We start from the raw sequence: 17099 nt of genomic DNA, 5'->3' as shown, positions 1-17099 counted from the left end.
ACTATAGACCAATAAGCCTTACCTCCATAGTGGGAAAATTTATGGAATCAATAACTGCCGAAGCAATTCGTAGCCATCTTGACAGGCACAGATTGATTAATGATTCTCAACACAGTTTTACAAACGGGCGTTCCTGTCTTACGAATTTACTAACTTTTTTCACTAAGGTGTTTGAGGAGGTAGATCATGGTAATGAATATGATATTGTGTATATGGACTTCAGTAAGGCTTTCGATAGAGTTCCACACCAGAGGCTATTGAGGAAACTTAGGGCACACGGAAAAGGAGGAGAAATTTTTTCCTGGGTAGAGGCATGGCTGACAAATAGACAGCAGAGAGTTTGCATAAATGGGGAGAAATCAGAATGGGGGCACGTCACAAGCGGTGTTCCTCAGGGGTCAGTGTTGGGCCCGTTGTTGTTCACAATTTACATAAACGACATAGATGAGGGAATAAATAGTGACATAAGCAAATTTGCTGATGACACCAAAATAGGCCTTCCAATTCATTCTAATGAGGACATTAGAGCACTCCAGGATGATTTGAATAGACTGACGCAATGGTCGGAGAAGTGGCAGATGCAGTTTAATATTGACAAATGCAAAGTTCTAAATGTTGGACAGTTAAATAACTATACCACATATAAACTAAATAATGTAGATCTTAATACTACCGATTGAGAAAAGGGTTTAGGAGTTCTGGTTAGCAGTAACCTAAAACCAAGACAACAGTGCATTAGTGTTTGCAATAAAGCTAACAGAATTCTTGGCTTCATATCTAGAAGCATAAATAATAGAAGTCCACAGGTTGTTCTTCAACTCTATATATCCTTGGTTAGGCCTCATTTAGACTATACTGCTCAGTTCTGGTCACCGTATTACAGAATGGATATAAATGCTCTGGAAAAAATACAAAGGAGGATGACAAAGATGATCAAATGTATCAGAAATCTTCCCTATGAGGATAGACTGAAGGCCCTGAATCTGCACTCTCTCGAAAGGCGTAGAATAAGGGGGGATATGATCGAGGTGTATAAATGGAAAACAGGAATAAATAAAGGGGATGTAAATAGTGTGCTGAAAATTTCCAGCCAAGACAGGACTCGCAGCAATGGTTTCAAGTTGGAAAAATTCAGATTCAGGAAGGATATAGGAAAGCACTGATTTGGTAATAGAGTTGTGGATGAGTGGAACAAGCTCCCGAGTACAGTTATTGAGGCTAAAACGTTGAGTAGTTTTAAAAATAGGTTAGATAAATACATGAGCAGGTGTGGGTGGGTGTGAGTTGGACCTGACTAGCTTGTGCTGCTGGGTCTGGTACAGTGCTCCATCCTTGAGTGGGGATGACCAGACTGGGTGGGTCATTGGGATAATCCGGGGGGTGGGTCATTGGTCTAATCCGGGGGGGAGGACATGGACCTGCTCCACATGGGTCAGTAGGCCTGTTGCAGTGTTCCTTCTTTCTTATGTTCTTATATTATCACAGTGTTTTTAGCGATTGCACCTGTAAAATAAGTCACCATGGGCCCCAAGAAAGCTTCTAGTGCCAACCCTACAGCAAAAAGAGTGAGAATTACTATGGATATGAAGAAAGAGATCATTGCTAAGTATGAAAGTGGAGTGCGTGTCTCCGAGCTGGCCAGGTTGTACACAAAACCCCAATCAACAATCACTACTATTGTGGCCATGAAAACGGCAATCAAGGAAGCTGTTCTTGCCAAAGGTGCAACTTTGTTTTTGAAACAGAGATCACAAGTGATAGAAGATGTTGAGAGACTGTTATTGGTGTGGATAAATGAAAAACAGATAGCAGGACATAGCATCTCTCAAGCGATCATATGTGAAAAGGCTAGGAAGTTGCATGACGATTTAATTAGAAAAATGCCTGCAACTAGTGATGATGTGAAGGAATTTAAGGCCAGCAAAGGTTGGTTTGAGAGATTTAAGAATCATAGTGGCATACATAGTGTGATAAGGCATGGTGAGGCTGCCAGTTCGGACCACAAAGCGGCTGAAAAATTATTTTATTATTTATTATCACACTGGCCGATTCTCACCAAGGCAGGGTGGCCCGAAAAAGAAAAACTTTCACCATCATTCACTCCATCACTGTCTTGCCAGAAGGGTGCTTTACACTCCAGTTTTTAAACTGCAACATTGACACCCCTCCTTCAGAGTGCAGGCACTGTACTTCCCGTCTCCAGGACTCAAGTCCGGCCTGCCGGTTTCCCTGAACCCCTTCATAAATGTTACTTTGCTCACACTCCAACAGCACGTCAAGTATTAAAAACCATTTGTCTCCATTCGCTCCTATCAAACATGCTCACGCATGCCTGCTGGAAGTCCAAGCCCCTCGCACACAAAACCTCCTTTACCTCCTCCCTCCAACCTTTCCTAGGCCGACCCCTACCCCGCCATCCTTCCACTACAGACTGATACACTCTTGAAATCACTCTGTTTCGCTCCATTCTCTCTACATGTCCGAACCACCTCAACAACCCTTCCTCAGCCCTCTGGACAACAGTTTTCGTAATCCCGCACCTCCTCCTAACTTCCAAACTACGAATTCTCTGCATTATATTCACACCACATATTGCCCTCAGACATGACATCTCCACTTCCTCCAGCCTTCTCCTCGCTGCAACATTCATCACCCATGCTTCACACCCATATAAGAGGGTTGGTAAAACTATACTCTCATACATTCCCCTCTTTGCCTCCAAGGACAAAGTTCTTTGTCTCCACAGACTCCTAAGTGCACCACTCACTCTCTCATTTGCTCTCTTTTTACATTGCTTCACCACTCTCTTAACCTCTCTCTTTTTCTCCATATACTCTTCCCTCCTTGCATCACTTCTACTTTGTAAAAACTTCTCATATACTAACTTTTTCTCCCTTACTACTCTCTTTACATCATCATTCCACCAATCGCTCCTCTTCCCTCCTGCACCCACTTTCCTGTAACCACAAACTTCTGCTGAACACTCTAACACTACATTTTTAAACCTACCCCATACCTCATCGACCCCATTGCCTATGCTCTCATTAGCCCATATATCCTCCAATAGCTGTTTATATCTTACCCTAACTGCCTCCTCTTTTAGTTTATAAACCTTCACCTCTCTCTTCCCTGATGCTTCTATTCTCCTTGTATCCCATCTACCTTTTACTCTCAGTGTAGCTACAACTAGAAAGTGATCTGATATATCTGTGGCCCCTCTATAAACATGTACATCCTGAAGTCTACTCAACAGTCTTTTATCTACCAATACATAATCCAACAAACTACTGTCATTTCGCCCTACATCATATCTTGTATACTTATTTATCCTCTTTTTCTTAAAATATGTATTACCTATAACTAAACCCCTTTCTATACAAAGTTCAATCAAAGGGCTCCCATTATCATTTACACCTGGCACCCCAAACTTACCTACCACACCCTCTCTAAAAGTTTCTCCTACTTTAGCATTCAGGTCCCCTACCACAATTACTCTCTCACTTGGTTCAAAGGCTCCTATACATTCACTTAACATCTCCCAAAATCTCTCTCTCTCCTCTGCATTCCTCTCTTCTCCAGGTGCATACACGCTTATTATGACCCACTTTTCGCATCCAACCTTCACTTTAATCCACATAATTCTTGAATTTACACATTCATATTCTCTTTTCTCCTTCCATAACTGATCCTTCAACATTACTGCTACCCCTTCCTTTGCTCTAGCTCTCTCAGATACTCCAGATTTAATCCCATTTATTTCCCCCACCGAAACTCCCCTACCCCCTTCAGCTTTGTTTCGCTTAGGGCCAGGACATCCAACTTCTTTTCATACATAACATCAGCAATCATCTGTTTCTTGTCATCCGCACTACATCCACGCACATTCAAGCATCCCAGTTTTATAAAGTTTTTCTTCTCTTTTTTAGTAAATGTCTACAGGAGAAGGTGTTACTAGCCCATTGCTCCCGGCATTTTAGTCGCCTCGTATAACACGCATGGCTTACGGAGGAAAGATTCTTTTCCACTTCCCCATGGACAATAGAAGAAATAAAGAAGAACAAGAGCTATTTAGAAAAAGGAGAAAAACCTAGATGTATGTATATATATATATATGCATGTGCGTGTCTGTGAAGTGTGACCAAAGTGTAAGTAGGAGTAGCAAGATATCCCTGTTATCTAGCGTGTTTATGAGACAGAAAAAGAAACCAGCAATCCTACCATCATGCAAGACAGTTACAGGTTTCTGTTTCACAGTCATCTGGCAGGATGGTAGTACTTCCCTGGGTGGTTGCTGTCTACCAACCTACAGCTGAAAAATATGTGCAGGAATTCAAGGAGTACATAGACAGTGAAGGACTGAAACCTGAACAAGTGTTTAATTGTGACGAAACAGGCCTGTTTTGGAAGAAAATGCCAAGCAGGACCTACATTACTCAGGAGGAAAAGGCACTCCCAGGACATAAGGCTATGAAAGACAGGCTTATTCTGTTGATGTATGCCAATGCTAGTGGTGATTGCAAAGTGAAGCCTTTATTGGTGTATCACTCAGAAACTCCCAGAGTGTTCAGGAAAAACAATGTCCTCAAGGCTAATTTGTGTGTGCTGTGGAGGGCAAACAGTAAGGCATGGGTCACTGAGGACTTTTTCTATGACTGGTTACACCATGCATTTGCCCCCAATGTAAAAAATTACCTAATTGAAAAGAAATTAGACCTTAAGTGCCTCCTGGTATTAGACAATGCTCTTGGTCATCCTTCAGACGTGGCAGAGCGACTTTCTGCGGAAATGAGCTTCATTAAGGTCAAGTTTTTGCATCCTAATGCCACTCCTCTCCTGCAGCCCATGGACTAGCAGGTCATTTCCAACTTCAAGAAACTGTACACAAAAGCTATGTTTGAAAGGTGCTTTGTAGTGACCACAGAAACTCAATTGACTCTAAGAAAGTTTTGGAGAGATCACTTTAGCATCCTCAATTGTGTAAACATTATAGGTAAGGCTTGGGAGGAAGTGACTAAGAGGACCTTGAACTCTGCTTGCAAGAAACTGTGGCCAGAATGTGTAGACAAAAGGGATTTTGAAGGGTTTGAGGCTAACCCTGGGAATCCTATGCCAGTTGAGGAATCCATTGTGGCATTGGGGAAGTCCTTGGGGTTGGAGGTTAGTGGGGAGGATGTGGAAGAGTTGGTGGAGGAGGACAATGAAGAACTAACCACTGATGAGCTGCTAGATCATCTTCAACTGCAAGAGGCCACACCTGAGGAAACTGCTTTGGAGGAAGGGATAGAGAAATTGAGGAAGTTGCCTACTTCAAAGATTAAGAAAATGTGTGCAATGTGGCTTAAAGTGCAAACCTTTTCTGATGAAAATCACCCTCACACAGCTATTGCAAGCCGTGCTGGTGACTATTACACTGACAATGGTGGCCCGGTGGTCTGGTGGCTAAAGCTCCCGCTTCACACACGGAGGGCCCGGGTTCGATTCCCGGCGGGTGGAAATTCCGACACGTTTCCTTACACCTATTGTCCTGTTCACCTAGCAGCAAATAGGTACCTGGGTGTTAGTCGACTGGTGTGGGTCGCATCCTGGGGGACAAGATTAAGGACCCCAATGGAAATAAGTTAGACAGTCCTCAATGACGAACTGACTTTCTTGGGTTATCCTGGGTGGCTAACCCTCCAGGGTTAAAAATCCGAACGAAATCTTATCTTATCTTATGTTGTGAAACACTTTAGGAATGTCATAAAGGAACGGGAGGTACAGGCCTCTATGGACAGATAAGTTGTGCGACAGAGGTCCAGTGACTCTCAAGCTGGCCCTAGTGGCATTAAAAGAAGAAGGGAAGTAACCCTGGAAAAGGACTTGCCACCTCAAGTCCTAATGGAAGGGGATTCCCCTTCTAAACACTAACACCATCAACACTCTCCCCTCCTCTCATCCCATCAATCATCACCAGATCTTCAATAAAGGTAAGTGTCATGTAACTGTGCATGTCTTCTTCAATTTGTGTATTAAAATTAATATTTCATGTGGTAAAAATTATTTTTTGTTCATACTTTGGGGTGTCAGGAACGGATTAATTTGATTTCCATTATTTCTTATGGAGAAAATTAATTCGCCTAACGATACTTTCGCCTAACATTGAGCTCTCAGGAACGGATTAATAGCGTTAAGCGAGGGTCCACTGTAATTAAACACTACACCTCTAGACCACCATGGTTTCCTAGAAAGAAATTAAACATTATCATAAGTAAAACAGGTATATTTATTACTGTACTTAAAAGGAATGTTGCAGTACTACCACTTTCAAAATTGTAAATTTTTTAATTTCACTTAAGCTGCTGAGTATATCACTAGCCATAGTTAGGGTTATTAGCAAAATATGCTAAGGATCATACAGAATCAAGGGATCACCATCAACAACTGCAGTGTAAACAACATAAGTGAGCACAGACTATATACAATGCCATCTGTGGAAAAAAAGTAGTCTCATATTTTTGTCAGCACTAAAAGAGGTGCCAGATGACCCACTGCTGGTAAATTGGTCTTGTACCTCTATAAGAAATGTTTCCCGAAGCAGTTTATGATGTGCAGATAAGTGTGTATAAAAATTTCAGCATAGGAAGATATACGTATTCCTTCTCAACATCTGTAAAGTGTCATTTTTTTTTTAACACATCGGCCGTTTCCCACCGAGGTAGGGTGACCCAAAAAAGAAAGAAACACTTTCAGCGTCACTCACTCCATCACTGTCCTGTCAATGGTATGCCAATACTTCAGTTCAAAACCTGCAACCTATCTCAACCCCATGGTGGGTTATATCCAAGAATATTAAAAAACAAAAAAAAATCAAAATTTGCTTCTTTTTCATTTTAACCCTTTCAGTGTTGGTCCAAAAGTATCATGGCTTTGAAGCCAGTGTTGGTCCCACAGTATGACACCATGAGCTCAGCTCACTCAGAAAAGCTGTGAGAAGTAAATTTTGACCTAGATATGAAAGAGTGGGTCTATGCAGTAAGTGCGCACCATGTAAAAAAAAATCCTGCAGCATGCAGTGCATCATTAGGAAAAAACTGCGACCATGTTTTAGGTTCAAAACAGTTGCTGTTTTAAACCTAAAACATGGTCGTATTTTCACATAGTTTTTATGGCTGTATTTTCAGTTTCCTGGTCTCATTTGATAGAATGGAAGATATATTATACAAACAGAGACGATTTTGATTAGTTTCAGGACTGAAAGTTGCTTGAAATTGAGCTCAAAGTAGTGGAAATGTTAAATTTTTGCCAATATTCCTGAGTACACTTGTCCAATATGCGTCCAACTGGCCAGTCTAATATGCATTTAGGAATGCACTGACATTATTTATACAATTATTACAATTATGCAGTACTCTACATAACAGTAAATCTTCTCTTCTTTGTTTGAATAAAAAATCAAAATGAAAAGCAAGCATAGTACAAGAGGGGCCTGGAGACATGATGAAAGAATAGAGGAATTTTTTTTTTTTTAGTACCAGCAGTGTCAACACTGTCTATTCTGGACCCTATTTCCAAATTGGCAACTGCTGAATTTTGTATGAAACTGGCCAAATTATCGATTTCTGACCACTTTATTGGATAGTTGGGCGGTGTCTTATATTCAATCAATAGAATAGAAGGAATACTAACAAAATAACTATGAGTTCCATGGACTGGAACAATGCAACCGGCCAAAAATTGAGTGCAAAGTGTGTGAAATCACTGATATGTAAATATCGCCGAGACTGCTAACTATGTGAGTGCATCATTCTGTAAGTTTTCCATCAAATTTTGTCATATAAGTCTCCCTCCACATTCGCGAGTTCCACTTTCATGGGCTTCAGATATTTCGCAAATGCTCAGCCACCCAATCATATTCAAAATATGTCATTATGTAAGTTAGGAATTGTGGTGGCAACAGAGTGTGTTAATGCTACACTTTATCGCTGGCTGGAGCATTAGCCTTTATCAACTCGTGCTGCTTTAGGATTGTACATATAGTAGAATCACTGAAGAAGGCACAGTCTTCCCTCTCTCTTCCTCCTCCACTTTGGTACTCTGCTATGAGTTCTTTCTTGAATTCTATAGTCTTTCTCACCTTCTTTACCAAAGGGCTGGCACTAGTACAATATTTTATGATGTTTTCATGTGTTTTATGATTGTTCATGGTTCAACAGGTAAAGGAAGCAGTATTGTTAGGTTAAGTAAATGCTATTATTATGTTTCCCCAACAATATATTTGTGCACTAAACATTCACGATTTTTCAACATTTGCGAGGTTCTTGATCCCCTAACCCTCTCGAATGTGGAGGGAGACCTGTGCTAGTTTCATTACCTTCGGAAAAAGATTCTCTATCATTCCTTAAAATAATTTTTTCTTTTAATTCTTTGACCCTGAGAGCACATTTAAGAGCAAAGTTTTGACAATGAAATGGTTAACATTTGCTTACTCTGGTAAAATTTGAATATTTCCATTACTTTGAGCTAAATTTCAAGCTATTTCCAGTTCTTGAAACTAATCAAAATCACCTCTATTTCTGTAATATATCTTCAATTCTATCAAACAAGACCAAGAAACTGTGAGTACAGTCATAAAAAAACATACAAAAATACATCGCAAAGTAACTGTTCTGAACCAAAAACACAGTCGCAGTTTTTTCTCATTTTGCACTGGTTGCTGCGGGATTTTTTATATGGTGCACACTTACCACACACACTCATTCTCTCATATGATATGGAAACTGGCTTTAAAGCTGTAGAACAACAGCATGGACACCGAAAGGGTAAAACAGTACGCATGGTTAACAGGTAAAGAATTTTTTTATACTGATGAATTTTACATGCTAAGAGCTGTTATCTTATTTCAGCTCATTTCAATGCCCAGTCCTCACTAAGGCATATTAAAACAGCGGACCCCCCGCATAACGATATTAATCCGTTCCTGAGAGCTCATTGTTATGCGAAATTATCATTATGCGAATGAATTTTCCCCATAAGAAATAATGGAAATCAAATTAATCCGTGCAAGACACCCCAAAGTACGAAAAAAAAATTTTACCACATGAAATATTAATTTTAATACACACAAACTGAAGAAGACATGCACAGTTACATGACACTTACCTTTATTGAAGATCTGGTGATGATTGATGGGATGGGAGGAGGAGAGTCTTAGTGTTTAGAAGGGAAATCCCCTTCCATTAAGACTTGAGGTGTCAAGTCCTTTTCTGGGGTTACTTTCCTTCTTCTTTTAATGCCACTAGGACCAGCTTCAGAGTCACTGGACCTCTGTCGCACAACATATCTGTCCATAGTGGCCTGTACCTCTCGTTCCTTTATGACTTTCCTAAAGTGTTTCACAACAGTGTCAGTGTAATAGTCACCAGCACGGCTTGCAATAGCTGTGTTAGGGTGATTGTCATCAAAAAAGGTTTGCACTTTAAGCCACATTCCACACATTTCCTTAATCTTTGAAGTAGGCAACTTCTTCAATTTCCCTCTCCCCTCCTCCGAAGCAGTTTCCTCAGGTCTGCCCTCTTGCTGTTGAAGTTGATCTAGCAGCTCATCAGTGGTTAGTTCTTCATTGTCCTCCTCCACCAACTCTTCCACATCATCCCCACTAACCTCCAACCCCAAGGACTTTCCCAATGCCACAATGGATTCCTCAACTGGCATAGGATTCCCAGGGTTAGCCTCAAACCCTTCAAAATCCCTTTGGTCTACACATTCTGGCCACAGTTTCTTCCAAGCAGAGTTCAAGGTCCTTTTAGTCACTCCCTCCCAAGCCTTACCTATAAGGTTTACACAATTGAGGATATTAAAGTGCTCTCTCCAAAACTCTCTTAGAGTCAATTGAGTTTCTGAGGTCACTACAAAGCACCTTTCAAACAGAGCTTTTGTGTATAGTTTTTTGAAGTTTGCAATAACCTGCTGGTCCATGGGCTGCAGGAGAGGAGTGGTATTAGGAGGCAAAAACTTCACCTTAATGAAGCTCATGTCCCCATAAAGTCGCTCTGCCATGTCTGTAGGATGACCAGGGGCATTGTCTAGCACAAGGAGGCACTTAAGGTCTAATTTCTTTTCAGTTAGGTAATCTTTCACATTGGGGGCAAATGCTTGGTGTAACCAGTCATAGAAAAAGTCCCTAGTGACCCATGCCTTACTGTTTGCCCTCCACAGCACACACAAATTAGCCTTGAGGATATTCTTTTGCCTAAACACTCTGGGAGTTTCTGAGTGATACACTAATAAAGGCTTCACTTTGCAATCACCACTAGCATTGGAACACATCAACAGAGTAAGCCTGTCTTTCATAGGCTTATGTCCTGGGAGTGCCTTTTCCTCCTGAGTAATGTAGGTCCTGCTTTGGCATTTTCTTCCAAAACAGGCCTGTTTCATCACAATTAAACACTTGTTCAGGTTTCAGTCCTTCACTGTCTATGTACTCCTTGAATTCCTGCACATATTTTTCAGCTGCTTTGTGGTCCGAACTGGCAGCCTCACCATGCCTTATCACACTATGTATGCCACTACGCTTCTTAAATCTCTCAAACCAACCTTTGCTGGCCTTAAATTCACTCACATCATCACTAGTTGCAGGCATTTTTTTAATTAAATCCTCATGCAACTTCCTAGCCTTTTCACTTATGATCACTTGAGAGATGCTATCTCCTGCTATCTGTTTTTCATTTATCCACACCAATAACAGTCTCTCAACATCTTCCATCACTTGCGATCTCTGTTTCGAAAACACAGTTGAACCTTTGGCAAGAACAGCTTCCTTGATTGCCGTTTTGTTGGACACAATAGTAGCGATGGTTGATTGGAGTTTACTATACAACCTGGCCAGCTCGGAGACACGCACTCCACTTTCATACTTAGCAATGATCTCTTTCTTCATCTCTATAGTAATTCTCACCCTTATTCCTGTAGGGTTGGCACTAGAAGCTTTCTTGGGGCCCATGGTCACTTGTTTTGCAGATAAAATCACCAAAAACACTGTAATAATACGAAATGTTCCGATTGTATGCTTGGATGTTACCGCGGAGGCTGGCTGGTAAACAATGCCACCGGCGGAACATGTGAGGCTGGCTCAGGCCGCATATTAGACGCGTCTCGGACGAATAGCGTTGAGCGGGTTTTTTAGCGGTACGCGAGGCAAAATCTTAGCGATAAAATGTATCGGTATGCGGATTTAACGTTATGTGATGCCAACGGTATGTGGGGGTCCAATGTACCCTTAAACCTGCTCCCTCAGGATACCAATCACAACAGTAAACATCTAGGTACCTATTTAGCCACCGTTTTTGACGTATATAGACTCATAAATTCTAGTGGCTTCAAATCAAGCAGGAGAAAGCTGTTAAGCCCACATGTGAGAGAATGGGTCTGTGTGGTCAGTAAATGGGCAGTTTCTTGTACCAAATCGATAGAAAAAATGGAGTTCTAAAGAAATAGCTATGAGAATGGTCGACTGGTACAATGGAATTACCCAAAAATAGGGCTCAAAGTGGGCGAAATCGCCGATTCGTAAATATCACCGAGGTCGCTAACTTTGCGAGAGCATAATTCCGTCAGTTTTCCATCAAATTTCATTCTTTTGGTGTCATTACAATCGGAAAAAGATTCTCTATCATTTCACAAGAATTTTTTTTTTTTTAAATTTTGTGACACCAGGAGACACCTCAGGATTTGGGGTTGCGACAGTCAAAGGGTTAATACAAAGTGAGAAAGGGCAACGTGCAAAAACATGCCTAGTCAATCAATCAGTCAAGTTTATTCTCTATAAGAATTACAATGTGGGGTTTACAGATTTTGGTTGTGTGGTTTACATGTAGTAAAATACTAATTACAGAGGGGGCACTAGAACACCTAGCATGGCTAGGCATTTCAGGCAAACTTATATTAATTTTTAACCCTAAATTATTACAAATTATGGAGTAAGTTGACTAAATACTAAGTGACTAAACACTAGTTTGTGAGTTTAGCAATATGAATGTTTTTGTTTTGGCACAATACATAGTTTATATATTGGAGTACCACAGGCAAACTTATGACTAGTTAGGATCCAATCATCCTAGGATCAAACCTGGAACTTTCGGTTGTGAGCCAAAGGAACACACACACACACACACACACACACACACACACACACACACACACACACACACACACACACACACACACACACACACACACACACACACATATATATACATTAAGGTTAGAGCTCCAAATATCTGACAATTAGACCTAAACAATTTCATTAACTGTTTTAAAAAATCTGGAGTCTGAATATTTGGAGACCTACTTTATATGTACTTTATAACTGTTAAGAAGTAGATAAAATTTGACAGTTTTGCTACTCTCAAGTTCCAGCCATGGGCCAGGTTTATATGGTTCTTGTCTGAACAACCAGGCTATTGCTGCTGGTGGTGTGCTGGAACACATATCCATCACAGCTTGGTTGAGCTGGCAGTTAGTGGAGATATTATCCAGTTCCTTCTTGAAGACTTCTAAACTTGTCTCAGCAGTGTTTCTGACAGCTTCTGATAAGATTTTGGACAGTCTGTGATCACTCATGTTAATACAGTGGTACCCGAGTTTCAGCCATAATTTGTTCCAGAAAGCTGTTCAAGTGCCGTTACCGAACGAATCTGTTCCCATAAGGAATAATGTAAATATATTTATAGATGGGGTTGTAAGAGAAGTAAATGCGAGGGTCTTGGCAAGAAGCGTGGAGTTAAAAGATAAAGAATCACACATAAAGTGGGAGTTGTCACAGTTGCTCTTTGCTGATGACACTGTGCTCTTGGGAGATTCTGAAGAGAAGTTGCAGAGACTGGTGGATGAATTTGGTAGGGTGTGCAAAAGAAGAAAATTAAAAGTGAATACAGGAAAGAGTAAGGTTATGAGGATAACAAAAAGATTAGGTGATGAAAGATTGAATATCAGATTGGAGGGAGAGTATGAAGGAGGTGAATGTATTCAGATATTTGGGAGTGGACGTGTCAGCGGATGGGTCTATGAAAGATGAGGTGAATCATAGAATTGATGAGGGGAAAAGGGTGAGTGGTGCACTTGGGAGTCTGTGGAGACAAAGAACTTTGTCCTTGGAGGCAAAGAGGGGAATGTATGAGAGTATAGTTTTACCAACACTCTTATATGGGTGTGAAGCATGGGTGATGAATGTTGCAGCGAGGAGAAGGCTGGAGGAAGTGGAGATGTCATGTCTGAGGGCAATGTGTGGTGTGAATATAATGCAGAGAATTCGTAGTTTGGAAGTTAGGAGGAGGTGTGGGATTACCAAAACTGTTGTCCAGAGGGCTGAGGAAGGGTTGTTGAGGTTGTTCGGACATGTAGAGAGAATGGAGCGAAACAGAGTGACTTCAAGAGTGTATCAGTCTGTAGTGGAAGGAAGGCGGGGTAGGGGTCGGCCTAGGAAAGGTTGGAGGGAGGGGGTAAAGGAGGTTTTGTGTGCGAGGGGCTTGGACTTCCAGCAGGCATGCGTGAGCGTTTTTGATAGGAGTGAATGGAGACAAATGGTTTTTAATACTTGACATGCTGTTGGAGTGTGAGCAAAGTAACATTTATGAAGGGGTTCAGGGAAACCGGCAAGCCGGACTTGAGTCCTGGAGATGGGAAGTACAGTGCCTGCACTCTGAAGGAGGGGTGTTAATGTTGCAGTTTAAAAACTGTAGTGTAAAGCACCCTTCTGGCAAGACAGTGATGGAGTGAATGATGGTGAAAGTTTTTCTTTTTCGGGCCACCCTGCCTTGGTGGGAATCGGCCAGTGTGATAAAAAAAAAAAAAAAAAACTGTTGTAGGACACTCTTGATTTGTTAGTGAGAAGATTGGATGGTCAAGGGACCCCATTCTACTTGCTGTTTGGTCAGAGCCGGCATAGAACCCTCCGTTTTCATTCACACATACTGTTTAATCAAAGCAGGGATCGAACCCTCTGATTTATTTACAGTTTGAGCGGAGCAGGAATTGAACCCTCCGTTTTCTTTGATATATCCATTTCATTTTCCTCTGGTAGTTTAAGTTATTCTTGCAAGTATGGAGGAATACCAGTTTTGGATGAATACTGGGAATAAGTTAGGAATAATGGGGAAAAATTTAGAAGCTTTCATTAGCACCAAGATCCAGGAAAGAGAAAGAAAGGAGAAAGAGAACCTTGAGAGAGAGGAGAAAAAGGAGAGAGAGAGAGAATCGAGAGAGGAGAAAAAGAAGAGAGATTGAATTGAAAGAGAAAACCAAGAAAGACAGAAAGAGAAAGGGAGGAGAAAAAGGACAGAGAGAGAATCGAGTGAGAGGAGAAGAAGGAGAGAGATCGAATTGAAAGAGAAAATCAAGAAAGACAGTTAGAAAGAGAAAGAGAGGAGAAAAAGGAGTGTGATAGACTTGATCCTGAGGAGAGAGCTAAAGTATGTGAGGAACAAGTTAGGTTAAGAGAACTTGAGGAAAGAACAAAAGATAGAGAACTTGAGGAAAAAGCTAGAGAGAATGAATTGCGAGACAGAAAGATCGCGAGGTAGAGAAAACACGCCTTGAATTAGAAAATAAAAAGTTAACTTTTACACAACCGCAATTAGAGGAAGGAGTAATTAAACATCATGCAGCTAGTGCACATATTCCAACACCTAATTTACCTCCCTTCACAGAGGGAGAAGACATAACTTCATACAAAATAAGGTTTGAAAATACCACTACCCTCTGTGAATGGCCAGCTGACACCTGGGCTACCAGGTTTGGTATGTTATTTTCCGGTACAGCTTTGAATATCTATGCAATTTTGTCGCAGGATATCATATGTAATTATAACCTACTTAAGAATGTAATCCTTAAAGCATACCAAAAGACCACAAATTCTTATAGGAAAGATTTCAGGTATGCCACCTTAAAGCATGGCCAAAACTTTCAGCAGATGCAGGTAACACTCTTTCGTTTGTTCGACTTTTGGATAGAAAGCTCAGGAATTGATCACAGTTATGAATCTCTTAGAGACTTCATGGTTGCTGACCAGTTCCTGACAGCACTTCCTCACCAGATACGAACATTCATTAGAGAATGTAACCTGATTAAAGCTGAGGAAGTTGCTGAGGCTGCTGACTTGCATGCTGAGGCTCACAATTCATATAAAGACCTAAAGGGATCAAACCCTAAGGGCAAGGGTTCACCAGATCTTAAGAAATCAAAGCCTCTAGTAGAAAGTAAACTGACGTCTTTTATTCCGATTTGTCATTTATGTGGTGTTAAGGGACATAAACGTCCCAATTGTCCTTCTAAGAAAGTGCAAAAAGTTGGAAGATGTTTTAAAGACTGTAATGACCAGGCACACTTCTGTTCAGGAACAGTTAATGGACTTAATGTATCTACCATCTTACGAGACACTGGATGCACATATATAGTCATTTCTGATAAGCTGTTCCCTAACCTTAAAGAAACTCATTCCTCTGCTATCCTTTCAGACTACTTGGGCCGTACAGACACTTTTCCTACCATCCGTTGTTACATTAGGTCTAAATGGTTCACAGGTTGGTCTGAAGCCGTACTAGCTCCCATCACTTCTTGTTCCGTACTAATAGGTAATGTAAAAGATGCCATTCTTCCTTCTGAAGTTGACCTTTCATCACCAAAGATGGACATAAGTTTTTCAGCTCCTCTTCCTGTAAAATCAGAGAAGCCCCTCGACAGTTCAGATGAGGCAATGTCTCGTGATATTCATGTGGGATTAAAAACCAGTGATACTACTCTCGAAAGCAAGGTAGTAGGATCACCGGTTCATTTGTTAGATGAAAGTGAGGATATCGCCTCCGATACTATAAATGTCTTGACTAGGGCTCAGACCAAAGCCCAGGCTTCTCATACTGTCCATCCTTTGATTTTCCCTGACTTTAAGCCTTTAGATATATCGAAGGACTCCTTTGTCAATTTACAACATAATTGCCCTTCATTTCAGAATTGCCATAATGCAGCTAGACAAAATCAAGTTATCCAAAGGAAAACTTTTCATATAAATTTGAATATATAAGAGGTATCTTGTATAAATCAGTATTCAAATTAAATTCAGATGAGATAAACTATTCCATCTTAGTTGTTCCAAGCCAATGCAGAGAGACTGTTCTTAAAATGGCTCATGACCTACCAGTGGCCGGACATTTCTCACATCGTAAAACCTTGAATAAAATTAGGGAAACCTATTTTTGGCCCAAAATGTCCTCAGATATCACTACATATTGTAGATCGTGTAAAGTTTGCTAACTTTCATCCTTCCGAGGTACCAGGCGAGTACCTATGGTCAAAATGCCAATATTTACGGTACTGTTTGAAAGAGTAGCTATTGACATTGTTGGTCCTTCATCACCACTTTCATCTGGGGGACATAGATATATTTTAACACTGGTTGATTATGCTTTGAGTTTCCCTGAAGCCATACCCTTAAAGACCATAACTACTACAGAGGTGGCTGAAGCCCTTTTGTCCATCTTCTCCAGAGTTGGCATCTCTAGAGAAATTTTGTCTGACCGTGGGACACGATTCACATCTGAATTAATGCAACATCTCTACCAACTTCTGGGAGTGAAGCCTCTCTTCACCACACCCTATCATCCCAGCTGTAATGGGAGGATTGAGCACCAGCATTCAGTTCTCAAGTCCATTTTAACCCTTTCAGGGTCTGTCCCGTAGATCTACGGCTGGTCGGTGAGTGTCCAAACCGTAGATCTACGCCAAAATTCTAGCGCCGTCAAATTTAGCGCAAAAGCGCTCATAGGCCTACATATGAGAGAATGGGTCTGCGCGGTGGGTGTGCGCCGTAAACAAAAAATCTAGGCGCCTGCATAGCATTGTGGGAACGCCGGCTCAGTCACCCTTGTTCACCATGTCTCGTCGCAAGTCAGCTCTGACTCCCCGGAAAATTGGGACTCTCCTCTTCCTGTCTGATAGTTCTGACACTGATGGAAGTGGAAATGAAGACGAATTCTACGGCTTTGATGAGTTAGTGACCGAAAATGATGACCAGGATATCGATAATAGTGCAGAAAACCCCGACGATCCTCGACCTTCTACCTCTGGTGTGG

General features: G+C 41.2%; 1 protein-coding gene across 1 annotated transcript in view; it reads right to left on the bottom strand.

Annotated features, from left to right (window-relative positions):
- Lztr1 (Leucine zipper like transcription regulator 1) overlaps nucleotides 1-17099 on the bottom strand; it is a gene marked incomplete at its 5' end in the record, with an annotated part of 328453 nt that overhangs the window by 206796 nt on the left and 104558 nt on the right.

Source organism: Cherax quadricarinatus, chromosome 36 (assembly GCF_038502225.1).
Source record: "Cherax quadricarinatus isolate ZL_2023a chromosome 36, ASM3850222v1, whole genome shotgun sequence".
NCBI lineage: Eukaryota > Metazoa > Arthropoda > Malacostraca > Decapoda > Parastacidae > Cherax > Cherax quadricarinatus.
This window is presented reverse-complemented; position numbering and strand designations above follow the sequence as displayed.